This window comes from Tympanuchus pallidicinctus, unplaced genomic scaffold (genome assembly GCF_026119805.1).
Source record: "Tympanuchus pallidicinctus isolate F22 unplaced genomic scaffold, pur_lepc_1.0 scaffold21, whole genome shotgun sequence".
In the NCBI taxonomy this organism is placed as follows: Eukaryota; Metazoa; Chordata; class Aves; order Galliformes; family Phasianidae; genus Tympanuchus; species Tympanuchus pallidicinctus.
Window position 1 is genome coordinate 1 of NW_026294733.1, and position 16,142 is coordinate 16,142.

Below are 16,142 nucleotides of genomic sequence, written 5' to 3' on the forward strand. Positions count from 1 at the left end.
ATATATGGCACGGCGTGGCATATATATGGCACGGCGTGGCATATATATGGCACGGCGTGGCATATATATGGCACGGCGTGGCATATATATGGCACGGCGTGGCATATATATGGCACTGGCTTGCCGTGCTGTACCGTGCTGTGCCCTATGCCATATATGGCATGGCATGGCATATATGGCTTAGGGCACAGCATGGTATGGCACTATATGGCATGGCATCCGAGCTCCCAAACCATAGGGCAGCACTGCAAAAAAACAAAGACTAGCCGACATGACGTGCCCTTGCTTGATATTCAAAGGTGGACCTGCCAGAGTTGCAGCTAAAGTAAAAGTCTATTCAAATTAGCAATCAGCACATATGACTACTCTTCCATTTCCCTTCCATGCACTGAAATAGGAGCTCCAGCCTCCCTGCACATAAACAGCAAACACACACTCGGCATCTGATACCAAAGAAGGCTCCCAACACCATGAAAAGAACAGGGAGAAGGTACTGCAGAGAGGGAGCTGCCATCTTTGCTTTGCATCTGTGAGTGTTTGGCAAGGCACATATGGAGGATTCTTTTCTCCGCCTCATTTTTGGCCATGGAAATGCAGGAATTGGGGAAAAGCAGCAGTTCTGCCTGGGGCTGCTCAGGACAACCCAGTGACCTCAAATGTATGGTTCCTCCCCCCAGACACAGGTGCTGGGGAGCCAAATGTGTCTGAAAAATAAGCAGGAAACAACAGTGGCACAGGAACACCTGAGAGTTCTCCTTTCCTTCTCCAAGGAAGATATTTTTTGGCTCTGTGCAGGACAAATCCTGAGCATTTCCATTTTCTCTTTTCCTATTCAGTCCTAACACAGTGAGGATCTGGGGGGCTTTGTTGCACTTATTTCCTGGTACTGAACAGAAACACTTCTGCAAGCAGCAAAGAAAGAACAACAGCAGAGCAGCATTGTGCATAAGATCTCCTAAATACACCCACGGACCAGTGATAGCAAGCCAGAACAAAGGTCTTCACTGTCTCCTTCTGCCCCACCAACGAGAAGGAAAGCAGAAACAGCTCTGAAGAAACCACAGGAGAATAGTTTCTCTTTCAACCCACGCTACGCAGTAGCTATCAGGCACTTGGGGCTTCCACAGGGACACACAGCCATTCCTCTGCATTAGGAAGCCACATGTCCAACCTTCACTGCCTGATCCTGCTCTGGGTGTCAGTGGATGTGCTAACTGCCAGCTTCCCTGCATGAGGAGCTGCTTTCCCCAGACTCCTGCTGCTGAACTCCCAGGGCTTCTGTCATCTCCTCAGTACAAGTGCAGGAAAATGAGGGAGAAAACCTCTACATCCAACCCACTGCATTCAACTCAACCCATTGTACTCAACTCAGCCTCCTGCATCCAACATGCAGCATCCTCAGCATCAAAAAAAATTAAAATAGAATAAAATACAAAGCCTCAGGGAAGCAAAAGTCTGAGCAGGTGGAAGAGCAGAAGTCTCAGAGGTGATGGTGACACAAACCTGAAAGGGAGTTGTAGCCTTTTGGTCACTATGGTCATTCCTGAGCTCCAGGCATAGAGGAACACAAGGAACAGCAGTGCTGATGTGAGAGGGGCAGCAACCAACCCCCATGAGGGTACAGAGGGCTCTCCTCATACCCAGAAGACCCTGCAGGAGAGGTGCTGAGCTCACGACCCCCTCCCCCATGCTGTGCTCCCATTCCCATCTGCAAAGCAGAGACCCACACATCACAAGACATGCTCACACAGGTGTGAGGACACCACTCGTGCCCAGCAGACAGGGAAGAGGAGGTCTGCAGATAGCAAAATTATTACTTTTTTCCTTCTTTTAAAATCAGGTTAATTATTTATTCATCCACAAAACACAGGTTATTGTTTGCTAAACAAATCTGTGCACCAGTCTGTGTGCATTGCTCCTTATGTGCCAAGCACCCTGCTTCAAAACAAGCCCCGTCTCCCTCCATTCCTCACTCCATCACTGCTCCCTCGAAGAGCCCTGTCCCATCACCAGCACCAGAAGAACAGAACTCCCAGCTGGGGACAAGGAGAGCGCTGCTTTCCACTCCCACAGCTCTGCTGCATGAAATGATTTCAAAAACAAATTCAGGAGCAGCGGCACGAGGAGCCCAGGCATAAAACTAAAGCCTCACAGGGTTTTGTTATCACAACACCACACTGTTAAGTGTCCTAAGCAATCTTTTTTTTTGGAAAACAAGTCTTTAGAAACAGAGGTGACCCCAGAAGTGATAAGTGAAGAGGTGCACCTGAAAGTCTGTTATCAGCTATTTGTGCCTGGCTCTGCCTCAGATATGGCACGGCGTGGCATATATATGGCACGGCGTGGCATATATATGGCACGGCGTGGCATATATATGGCACGGCGTGGCATATATATGGCACTGGCTTGCCGTGCTGTACCGTGCTGTGCCCTATGCCATATATGGCATGGCATGGCATATATGGCTTAGGGCACAGCATGGTATGGCACTATATGGCATGGCATCCGAGCTCCCAAACCATAGGGCAGCACTGCAAAAAAACAAAGACTAGCCGACATGACGTGCCCTTGCTTGATATTCAAAGGTGGACCTGCCAGAGTTGCAGCTAAAGTAAAAGTCTATTCAAATTAGCAATCAGCACATATGACTACTCTTCCATTTCCCTTCCATGCACTGAAATAGGAGCTCCAGCCTCCCTGCACATAAACAGCAAACACACACTCGGCATCTGATACCAAAGAAGGCTCCCAACACCATGAAAAGAACAGGGAGAAGGTACTGCAGAGAGGGAGCTGCCATCTTTGCTTTGCATCTGTGAGTGTTTGGCAAGGCACATATGGAGGATTCTTTTCTCCGCCTCATTTTTGGCCATGGAAATGCAGGAATTGGGGAAAAGCAGCAGTTCTGCCTGGGGCTGCTCAGGACAACCCAGTGACCTCAAATGTATGGTTCCTCCCCCCAGACACAGGTGCTGGGGAGCCAAATGTGTCTGAAAAATAAGCAGGAAACAACAGTGGCACAGGAACACCTGAGAGTTCTCCTTTCCTTCTCCAAGGAAGATATTTTTTGGCTCTGTGCAGGACAAATCCTGAGCATTTCCATTTTCTCTTTTCCTATTCAGTCCTAACACAGTGAGGATCTGGGGGGCTTTGTTGCACTTATTTCCTGGTACTGAACAGAAACACTTCTGCAAGCAGCAAAGAAAGAACAACAGCAGAGCAGCATTGTGCATAAGATCTCCTAAATACACCCACGGACCAGTGATAGCAAGCCAGAACAAAGGTCTTCACTGTCTCCTTCTGCCCCACCAACGAGAAGGAAAGCAGAAACAGCTCTGAAGAAACCACAGGAGAATACTTTCTCTTTCAACCCACGCTACGCAGTAGCTATCAGGCACTTGGGGCTTCCACAGGGACACACAGCCATTCCTCTGCATTAGGAAGCCACATGTCCAACCTTCACTGCCTGATCCTGCTCTGGGTGTCAGTGGATGTGCTAACTGCCAGCTTCCCTGCATGAGGAGCTGCTTTCCCCAGACTCCTGCTGCTGAACTCCCAGGGCTTCTGTCATCTCCTCAGTACAAGTGCAGGAAAATGAGGGAGAAAACCTCTACATCCAACCCACTGCATTCAACTCAACCCATTGTACTCAACTCAGCCTCCTGCATCCAACATGCAGCATCCTCAGCATCAAAAAAAATTAAAATAGAATAAAATACAAAGCCTCAGGGAAGCAAAAGTCTGAGCAGGTGGAAGAGCAGAAGTCTCAGAGGTGATGGTGACACAAACCTGAAAGGGAGTTGTAGCCTTTTGGTCACTATGGTCATTCCTGAGCTCCAGGCATAGAGGAACACAAGGAACAGCAGTGCTGATGTGAGAGGGGCAGCAACCAACCCCCATGAGGGTACAGAGGGCTCTCCTCATACCCAGAAGACCCTGCAGGAGAGGTGCTGAGCTCACGACCCCCTCCCCCATGCTGTGCTCCCATTCCCATCTGCAAAGCAGAGACCCACACATCACAAGACATGCTCACACAGGTGTGAGGACACCACTCGTGCCCAGCAGACAGGGAAGAGGAGGTCTGCAGATAGCAAAATTATTACTTTTTTCCTTCTTTTAAAATCAGGTTAATTATTTATTCATCCACAAAACACAGGTTATTGTTTGCTAAACAAATCTGTGCACCAGTCTGTGTGCATTGCTCCTTATGTGCCAAGCACCCTGCTTCAAAACAAGCCCCGTCTCCCTCCATTCCTCACTCCATCACTGCTCCCTCGAAGAGCCCTGTCCCATCACCAGCACCAGAAGAACAGAACTCCCAGCTGGGGACAAGGAGAGCGCTGCTTTCCACTCCCACAGCTCTGCTGCATGAAATGATTTCAAAAACAAATTCAGGAGCAGCGGCACGAGGAGCCCAGGCATAAAACTAAAGCCTCACAGGGTTTTGTTATCACAACACCACACTGTTAAGTGTCCTAAGCAATCTTTTTTTTTGGAAAACAAGTCTTTAGAAACAGAGGTGACCCCAGAAGTGATAAGTGAAGAGGTGCACCTGAAAGTCTGTTATCAGCTATTTGTGCCTGGCTCTGCCTCAGATATGGCACGGCGTGGCATATATATGGCACGGCGTGGCATATATATGGCACGGCGTGGCATATATATGGCACGGCGTGGCATATATATGGCACTGGCTTGCCGTGCTGTACCGTGCTGTGCCCTATGCCATATATGGCATGGCATGGCATATATGGCTTAGGGCACAGCATGGTATGGCACTATATGGCATGGCATCCGAGCTCCCAAACCATAGGGCAGCACTGCAAAAAAACAAAGACTAGCCGACATGACGTGCCCTTGCTTGATATTCAAAGGTGGACCTGCCAGAGTTGCAGCTAAAGTAAAAGTCTATGGCACGGCGTGGCATATATATGGCACGGCGTGGCATATATATGGCACGGCGTGGCATATATATGGCACGGCGTGGCATATATATGGCACGGCGTGGCATATATATGGCACGGCGTGGCATATATATGGCACGGCGTGGCATATATATGGCACGGCGTGGCATATATATGGCACGGCGTGGCATATATATGGCACGGCGTGGCATATATATGGCACGGCGTGGCATATATATGGCACGGCGTGGCATATATATGGCACGGCGTGGCATATATATGGCACGGCGTGGCATATATATGGCACGGCGTGGCATATATATGGCACGGCGTGGCATATATATGGCACGGCGTGGCATATATATGGCACGGCGTGGCATATATATGGCACGGCGTGGCATATATATGGCACGGCGTGGCATATATATGGCACGGCGTGGCATATATATGGCACGGCGTGGCATATATATGGCACGGCGTGGCATATATATGGCACGGCGTGGCATATATATGGCACGGCGTGGCATATATATGGCACGGCGTGGCATATATATGGCACGGCGTGGCATATATATGGCACGGCGTGGCATATATATGGCACGGCGTGGCATATATATGGCACGGCGTGGCATATATATGGCACGGCGTGGCATATATATGGCACGGCGTGGCATATATATGGCACGGCGTGGCATATATATGGCACGGCGTGGCATATATATGGCACGGCGTGGCATATATATGGCACGGCGTGGCATATATATGGCACGGCGTGGCATATATATGGCACGGCGTGGCATATATATGGCACGGCGTGGCATATATATGGCACGGCGTGGCATATATATGGCACGGCGTGGCATATATATGGCACGGCGTGGCATATATATGGCACGGCGTGGCATATATATGGCACGGCGTGGCATATATATGGCACGGCGTGGCATATATATGGCACGGCGTGGCATATATATGGCACGGCGTGGCATATATATGGCACGGCGTGGCATATATATGGCACGGCGTGGCATATATATGGCACGGCGTGGCATATATATGGCACGGCGTGGCATATATATGGCACGGCGTGGCATATATATGGCACGGCGTGGCATATATATGGCACGGCGTGGCATATATATGGCACGGCGTGGCATATATATGGCACGGCGTGGCATATATATGGCACGGCGTGGCATATATATGGCACGGCGTGGCATATATATGGCACGGCGTGGCATATATATGGCACGGCGTGGCATATATATGGCACGGCGTGGCATATATATGGCACGGCGTGGCATATATATGGCACGGCGTGGCATATATATGGCACGGCGTGGCATATATATGGCACGGCGTGGCATATATATGGCACGGCGTGGCATATATATGGCACGGCGTGGCATATATATGGCACGGCGTGGCATATATATGGCACGGCGTGGCATATATATGGCACGGCGTGGCATATATATGGCACGGCGTGGCATATATATGGCACGGCGTGGCATATATATGGCACGGCGTGGCATATATATGGCACGGCGTGGCATATATATGGCACGGCGTGGCATATATATGGCACGGCGTGGCATATATATGGCACGGCGTGGCATATATATGGCACGGCGTGGCATATATATGGCACGGCGTGGCATATATATGGCACGGCGTGGCATATATATGGCACGGCGTGGCATATATATGGCACGGCGTGGCATATATATGGCACGGCGTGGCATATATATGGCACGGCGTGGCATATATATGGCACGGCGTGGCATATATATGGCACGGCGTGGCATATATATGGCACGGCGTGGCATATATATGGCACGGCGTGGCATATATATGGCACGGCGTGGCATATATATGGCACGGCGTGGCATATATATGGCACGGCGTGGCATATATATGGCACGGCGTGGCATATATATGGCACGGCGTGGCATATATATGGCACGGCGTGGCATATATATGGCACGGCGTGGCATATATATGGCACGGCGTGGCATATATATGGCACGGCGTGGCATATATATGGCACGGCGTGGCATATATATGGCACGGCGTGGCATATATATGGCACGGCGTGGCATATATATGGCACGGCGTGGCATATATATGGCACGGCGTGGCATATATATGGCACGGCGTGGCATATATATGGCACGGCGTGGCATATATATGGCACGGCGTGGCATATATATGGCACGGCGTGGCATATATATGGCACGGCGTGGCATATATATGGCACGGCGTGGCATATATATGGCACGGCGTGGCATATATATGGCACGGCGTGGCATATATATGGCACGGCGTGGCATATATATGGCACGGCGTGGCATATATATGGCACGGCGTGGCATATATATGGCACGGCGTGGCATATATATGGCACGGCGTGGCATATATATGGCACGGCGTGGCATATATATGGCACGGCGTGGCATATATATGGCACGGCGTGGCATATATATGGCACGGCGTGGCATATATATGGCACGGCGTGGCATATATATGGCACGGCGTGGCATATATATGGCACGGCGTGGCATATATATGGCACGGCGTGGCATATATATGGCACGGCGTGGCATATATATGGCACGGCGTGGCATATATATGGCACGGCGTGGCATATATATGGCACGGCGTGGCATATATATGGCACGGCGTGGCATATATATGGCACGGCGTGGCATATATATGGCACGGCGTGGCATATATATGGCACGGCGTGGCATATATATGGCACGGCGTGGCATATATATGGCACGGCGTGGCATATATATGGCACGGCGTGGCATATATATGGCACGGCGTGGCATATATATGGCACGGCGTGGCATATATATGGCACGGCGTGGCATATATATGGCACGGCGTGGCATATATATGGCACGGCGTGGCATATATATGGCACGGCGTGGCATATATATGGCACGGCGTGGCATATATATGGCACGGCGTGGCATATATATGGCACGGCGTGGCATATATATGGCACGGCGTGGCATATATATGGCACGGCGTGGCATATATATGGCACGGCGTGGCATATATATGGCACGGCGTGGCATATATATGGCACGGCGTGGCATATATATGGCACGGCGTGGCATATATATGGCACGGCGTGGCATATATATGGCACGGCGTGGCATATATATGGCACGGCGTGGCATATATATGGCACGGCGTGGCATATATATGGCACGGCGTGGCATATATATGGCACGGCGTGGCATATATATGGCACGGCGTGGCATATATATGGCACGGCGTGGCATATATATGGCACGGCGTGGCATATATATGGCACGGCGTGGCATATATATGGCACGGCGTGGCATATATATGGCACGGCGTGGCATATATATGGCACGGCGTGGCATATATATGGCACGGCGTGGCATATATATGGCACGGCGTGGCATATATATGGCACGGCGTGGCATATATATGGCACGGCGTGGCATATATATGGCACGGCGTGGCATATATATGGCACGGCGTGGCATATATATGGCACGGCGTGGCATATATATGGCACGGCGTGGCATATATATGGCACGGCGTGGCATATATATGGCACGGCGTGGCATATATATGGCACGGCGTGGCATATATATGGCACGGCGTGGCATATATATGGCACGGCGTGGCATATATATGGCACGGCGTGGCATATATATGGCACGGCGTGGCATATATATGGCACGGCGTGGCATATATATGGCACGGCGTGGCATATATATGGCACGGCGTGGCATATATATGGCACTGGCTTGCCGTGCTGTACCGTGCTGTGCCCTATGCCATATATGGCATGGCATGGCATATATGGCTTAGGGCACAGCATGGTATGGCACTATATGGCATGGCATCCGAGCTCCCAAACCATAGGGCAGCACTGCAAAAAAACAAAGACTAGCCGACATGACGTGCCCTTGCTTGATATTCAAAGGTGGACCTGCCAGAGTTGCAGCTAAAGTAAAAGTCTATTCAAATTAGCAATCAGCACATATGACTACTCTTCCATTTCCCTTCCATGCACTGAAATAGGAGCTCCAGCCTCCCTGCACATAAACAGCAAACACACACTCGGCATCTGATACCAAAGAAGGCTCCCAACACCATGAAAAGAACAGGGAGAAGGTACTGCAGAGAGGGAGCTGCCATCTTTGCTTGCATCTGTGAGTGTTTGGCAAGGCACATATGGAGGATTCTTTTCTCCGCCTCATTTTTGGCCATGGAAATGCAGGAATTGGGGAAAAGCAGCAGTTCTGCCTGGGGCTGCTCAGGACAACCCAGTGACCTCAAATGTATGGTTCCTCCCCCCAGACACAGGTGCTGGGGAGCCAAATGTGTCTGAAAAATAAGCAGGAAACAACAGTGGCACAGGAACACCTGAGAGTTCTCCTTTCCTTCTCCAAGGAAGATATTTTTTGGCTCTGTGCAGGACAAATCCTGAGCATTTCCATTTTCTCTTTTCCTATTCAGTCCTAACACAGTGAGGATCTGGGGGGCTTTGTTGCACTTATTTCCTGGTACTGAACAGAAACACTTCTGCAAGCAGCAAAGAAAGAACAACAGCAGAGCAGCATTGTGCATAAGATCTCCTAAATACACCCACGGACCAGTGATAGCAAGCCAGAACAAAGGTCTTCACTGTCTCCTTCTGCCCCACCAACGAGAAGGAAAGCAGAAACAGCTCTGAAGAAACCACAGGAGAATAGTTTCTCTTTCAACCCACGCTACGCAGTAGCTATCAGGCACTTGGGGCTTCCACAGGGACACACAGCCATTCCTCTGCATTAGGAAGCCACATGTCCAACCTTCACTGCCTGATCCTGCTCTGGGTGTCAGTGGATGTGCTAACTGCCAGCTTCCCTGCATGAGGAGCTGCTTTCCCCAGACTCCTGCTGCTGAACTCCCAGGGCTTCTGTCATCTCCTCAGTACAAGTGCAGGAAAATGAGGGAGAAAACCTCTACATCCAACCCACTGCATTCAACTCAACCCATTGTACTCAACTCAGCCTCTTGCATCCAACATGCAGCATCCTCAGCATCAAAAAAAATTAAAATAGAATAAAATACAAAGCCTCAGGGAAGCAAAAGTCTGAGCAGGTGGAAGAGCAGAAGTCTCAGAGGTGATGGTGACACAAACCTGAAAGGGAGTTGTAGCCTTTTGGTCACTATGGTCATTCCTGAGCTCCAGGCATAGAGGAACACAAGGAACAGCAGTGCTGATGTGAGAGGGGCAGCAACCAACCCCCATGAGGGTACAGAGGGCTCTCCTCATACCCAGAAGACCCTGCAGGAGAGGTGCTGAGCTCACGACCCCCTCCCCCATGCTGTGCTCCCATTCCCATCTGCAAAGCAGAGACCCACACATCACAAGACATGCTCACACAGGTGTGAGGACACCACTCGTGCCCAGCAGACAGGGAAGAGGAGGTCTGCAGATAGCAAAATTATTACTTTTTTCCTTCTTTTAAAATCAGGTTAATTATTTATTCATCCACAAAACACAGGTTATTGTTTGCTAAACAAATCTGTGCACCAGTCTGTGTGCATTGCTCCTTATGTGCCAAGCACCCTGCTTCAAAACAAGCCCCGTCTCCCTCCATTCCTCACTCCATCACTGCTCCCTCGAAGAGCCCTGTCCCATCACCAGCACCAGAAGAACAGAACTCCCAGCTGGGGACAAGGAGAGCGCTGCTTTCCACTCCCACAGCTCTGCTGCATGAAATGATTTCAAAAACAAATTCAGGAGCAGCGGCACGAGGAGCCCAGGCATAAAACTAAAGCCTCACAGGGTTTTGTTATCACAACACCACACTGTTAAAAGTCCTAAGCAATCTTTTTTTTTGGAAAACAAGTCTTTAGAAACAGAGGTGACCCCAGAAGTGATAAGTGAAGAGGTGCACCTGAAAGTCTGTTATCAGCTATTTGTGCCTGGCTCTGCCTCAGATATGGCACGGCGTGGCATATATATGGCACGGCGTGGCATATATATGGCACTGGCTTGCCGTGCTGTACCGTGCTGTGCCCTATGCCATATATGGCATGGCATGGCATATATGGCTTAGGGCACAGCATGGTATGGCACTATATGGCATGGCATCCGAGCTCCCAAACCATAGGGCAGCACTGCAAAAAAACAAAGACTAGCCGACATGACGTGCCCTTGCTTGATATTCAAAGGTGGACCTGCCAGAGTTGCAGCTAAAGTAAAAGTCTATTCAAATTAGCAATCAGCACATATGACTACTCTTCCATTTCCCTTCCATGCACTGAAATAGGAGCTCCAGCCTCCCTGCACATAAACAGCAAACACACACTCGGCATCTGATACCAAAGAAGGCTCCCAACACCATGAAAAGAACAGGGAGAAGGTACTGCAGAGAGGGAGCTGCCATCTTTGCTTTGCATCTGTGAGTGTTTGGCAAGGCACATATGGAGGATTCTTTTCTCCGCCTCATTTTTGGCCATGGAAATGCAGGAATTGGGGAAAAGCAGCAGTTCTGCCTGGGGCTGCTCAGGACAACCCAGTGACCTCAAATGTATGGTTCCTCCCCCCAGACACAGGTGCTGGGGAGCCAAATGTGTCTGAAAAATAAGCAGGAAACAACAGTGGCACAGGAACACCTGAGAGTTCTCCTTTCCTTCTCCAAGGAAGATATTTTTTGGCTCTGTGCAGGACAAATCCTGAGCATTTCCATTTTCTCTTTTCCTATTCAGTCCTAACACAGTGAGGATCTGGGGGGCTTTGTTGCACTTATTTCCTGGTACTGAACAGAAACACTTCTGCAAGCAGCAAAGAAAGAACAACAGCAGAGCAGCATTGTGCATAAGATCTCCTAAATACACCCACGGACCAGTGATAGCAAGCCAGAACAAAGGTCTTCACTGTCTCCTTCTGCCCCACCAACGAGAAGGAAAGCAGAAACAGCTCTGAAGAAACCACAGGAGAATACTTTCTCTTTCAACCCACGCTACGCAGTAGCTATCAGGCACTTGGGGCTTCCACAGGGACACACAGCCATTCCTCTGCATTAGGAAGCCACATGTCCAACCTTCACTGCCTGATCCTGCTCTGGGTGTCAGTGGATGTGCTAACTGCCAGCTTCCCTGCATGAGGAGCTGCTTTCCCCAGACTCCTGCTGCTGAACTCCCAGGGCTTCTGTCATCTCCTCAGTACAAGTGCAGGAAAATGAGGGAGAAAACCTCTACATCCAACCCACTGCATTCAACTCAACCCATTGTACTCAACTCAGCCTCTTGCATCCAACATGCAGCATCCTCAGCATCACGGCGTGGCATATATATGGCACGGCGTGGCATATATATGGCACGGCGTGGCATATATATGGCACGGCGTGGCATATATATGGCACGGCGTGGCATATATATGGCACGGCGTGGCATATATATGGCACGGCGTGGCATATATATGGCACGGCGTGGCATATATATGGCACGGCGTGGCATATATATGGCACGGCGTGGCATATATATGGCACGGCGTGGCATATATATGGCACGGCGTGGCATATATATGGCACGGCGTGGCATATATATGGCACGGCGTGGCATATATATGGCACGGCGTGGCATATATATGGCACGGCGTGGCATATATATGGCACGGCGTGGCATATATATGGCACGGCGTGGCATATATATGGCACGGCGTGGCATATATATGGCACGGCGTGGCATATATATGGCACGGCGTGGCATATATATGGCACGGCGTGGCATATATATGGCACTGGCTTGCCGTGCTGTACCGTGCTGTGCCCTATGCCATATATGGCATGGCATGGCATATATGGCTTAGGGCACAGCATGGTATGGCACTATATGGCATGGCATCCGAGCTCCCAAACCATAGGGCAGCACTGCAAAAAAACAAAGACTAGCCGACATGACGTGCCCTTGCTTGATATTCAAAGGTGGACCTGCCAGAGTTGCAGCTAAAGTAAAAGTCTATTCAAATTAGCAATCAGCACATATGACTACTCTTCCATTTCCCTTCCATGCACTGAAATAGGAGCTCCAGCCTCCCTGCACATAAACAGCAAACACACACTCGGCATCTGATACCAAAGAAGGCTCCCAACACCATGAAAAGAACAGGGAGAAGGTACTGCAGAGAGGGAGCTGCCATCTTTGCTTGCATCTGTGAGTGTTTGGCAAGGCACATATGGAGGATTCTTTTCTCCGCCTCATTTTTGGCCATGGAAATGCAGGAATTGGGGAAAAGCAGCAGTTCTGCCTGGGGCTGCTCAGGACAACCCAGTGACCTCAAATGTATGGTTCCTCCCCCCAGACACAGGTGCTGGGGAGCCAAATGTGTCTGAAAAATAAGCAGGAAACAACAGTGGCACAGGAACACCTGAGAGTTCTCCTTTCCTTCTCCAAGGAAGATATTTTTTGGCTCTGTGCAGGACAAATCCTGAGCATTTCCATTTTCTCTTTTCCTATTCAGTCCTAACACAGTGAGGATCTGGGGGGCTTTGTTGCACTTATTTCCTGGTACTGAACAGAAACACTTCTGCAAGCAGCAAAGAAAGAACAACAGCAGAGCAGCATTGTGCATAAGATCTCCTAAATACACCCACGGACCAGTGATAGCAAGCCAGAACAAAGGTCTTCACTGTCTCCTTCTGCCCCACCAACGAGAAGGAAAGCAGAAACAGCTCTGAAGAAACCACAGGAGAATACTTTCTCTTTCAACCCACGCTACGCAGTAGCTATCAGGCACTTGGGGCTTCCACAGGGACACACAGCCATTCCTCTGCATTAGGAAGCCACATGTCCAACCTTCACTGCCTGATCCTGCTCTGGGTGTCAGTGGATGTGCTAACTGCCAGCTTCCCTGCATGAGGAGCTGCTTTCCCCAGACTCCTGCTGCTGAACTCCCAGGGCTTCTGTCATCTCCTCAGTACAAGTGCAGGAAAATGAGGGAGAAAACCTCTACATCCAACCCACTGCATTCAACTCAACCCATTGTACTCAACTCAGCCTCTTGCATCCAACATGCAGCATCCTCAGCATCAAAAAAAATTAAAATAGAATAAAATACAAAGCCTCAGGGAAGCAAAAGTCTGAGCAGGTGGAAGAGCAGAAGTCTCAGAGGTGATGGTGACACAAACCTGAAAGGGAGTTGTAGCCTTTTGGTCACTATGGTCATTCCTGAGCTCCAGGCATAGAGGAACACAAGGAACAGCAGTGCTGATGTGAGAGGGGCAGCAACCAACCCCCATGAGGGTACAGAGGGCTCTCCTCATACCCAGAAGACCCTGCAGGAGAGGTGCTGAGCTCACGACCCCCTCCCCCATGCTGTGCTCCCATTCCCATCTGCAAAGCAGAGACCCACACATCACAAGACATGCTCACACAGGTGTGAGGACACCACTCGTGCCCAGCAGACAGGGAAGAGGAGGTCTGCAGATAGCAAAATTATTACTTTTTTCCTTCTTTTAAAATCAGGTTAATTATTTATTCATCCACAAAACACAGGTTATTGTTTGCTAAACAAATCTGTGCACCAGTCTGTGTGCATTGCTCCTTATGTGCCAAGCACCCTGCTTCAAAACAAGCCCCGTCTCCCTCCATTCCTCACTCCATCACTGCTCCCTCGAAGAGCCCTGTCCCATCACCAGCACCAGAAGAACAGAACTCCCAGCTGGGGACAAGGAGAGCGCTGCTTTCCACTCCCACAGCTCTGCTGCATGAAATGATTTCAAAAACAAATTCAGGAGCAGCGGCACGAGGAGCCCAGGCATAAAACTAAAGCCTCACAGGGTTTTGTTATCACAACACCACACTGTTAAGTGTCCTAAGCAATCTTTTTTTAAGGAAAACAAGTCTTTAGAAACAGAGGTGACCCCAGAAGTGATAAGTGAAGAGGTGCACCTGAAAGTCTGTTATCAGCTATTTGTGCCTGGCTCTGCCTCAGATATGGCACGGCGTGGCATATATATGGCACGGCGTGGCATATATATGGCACGGCGTGGCATATATATGGCACGGCGTGGCATATATATGGCACGGCGTGGCATATATATGGCACGGCGTGGCATATATATGGCACGGCGTGGCATATATATGGCACGGCGTGGCATATATATGGCACGGCGTGGCATATATATGGCACGGCGTGGCATATATATGGCACGGCGTGGCATATATATGGCACTGGCTTGCCGTGCTGTACCGTGCTGTGCCCTATGCCATATATGGCATGGCATGGCATATATGGCTTAGGGCACAGCATGGTATGGCACTATATGGCATGGCATCCGAGCTCCCAAACCATAGGGCAGCACTGCAAAAAAACAAAGACTAGCCGACATGACGTGCCCTTGCTTGATATTCAAAGGTGGACCTGCCAGAGTTGCAGCTAAAGTAAAAGTCTATTCAAATTAGCAATCAGCACATATGACTACTCTTCCATTTCCCTTCCATGCACTGAAATAGGAGCTCCAGCCTCCCTGCACATAAACAGCAAACACACACTCGGCATCTGATACCAAAGAAGGCTCCCAACACCATGAAAAGAACAGGGAGAAGGTACTGCAGAGAGGGAGCTGCCATCTTTGCTTTGCATCTGTGAGTGTTTGGCAAGGCACATATGGAGGATTCTTTTCTCCGCCTCATTTTTGGCCATGGAAATGCAGGAATTGGGGAAAAGCAGCAGTTCTGCCTGGGGCTGCTCAGGACAACCCAGTGACCTCAAATGTATGGTTCCTCCCCCCAGACACAGGTGCTGGGGAGCCAAATGTGTCTGAAAAATAAGCAGGAAACAACAGTGGCACAGGAACACCTGAGAGTTCTCCTTTCCTTCTCCAAGGAAGATATTTTTTGGCTCTGTGCAGGACAAATCCTGAGCATTTCCATTTTCTCTTTTCCTATTCAGTCCTAACACAGTGAGGATCTGGGGGGCTTTGTTGCACTTATTTCCTGGTACTGAACAGAAACACTTCTGCAAGCAGCAAAGAAAGAACAACAGCAGAGCAGCATTGTGCATAAGATCTCCTAAATACACCCACGGACCAGTGATAGCAAGCCAGAACAAAGGTCTTCACTGTCTCCTTCTGCCCCACCAACGAGAAGGAAAGCAGAAACAGCTCTGAAGAAACCACAGGAGAATACTTTCTCTTTCAACCCACGCTACGCAGTAGCTATCAGGCACTTGGGGCTTCCACAGGGACACAC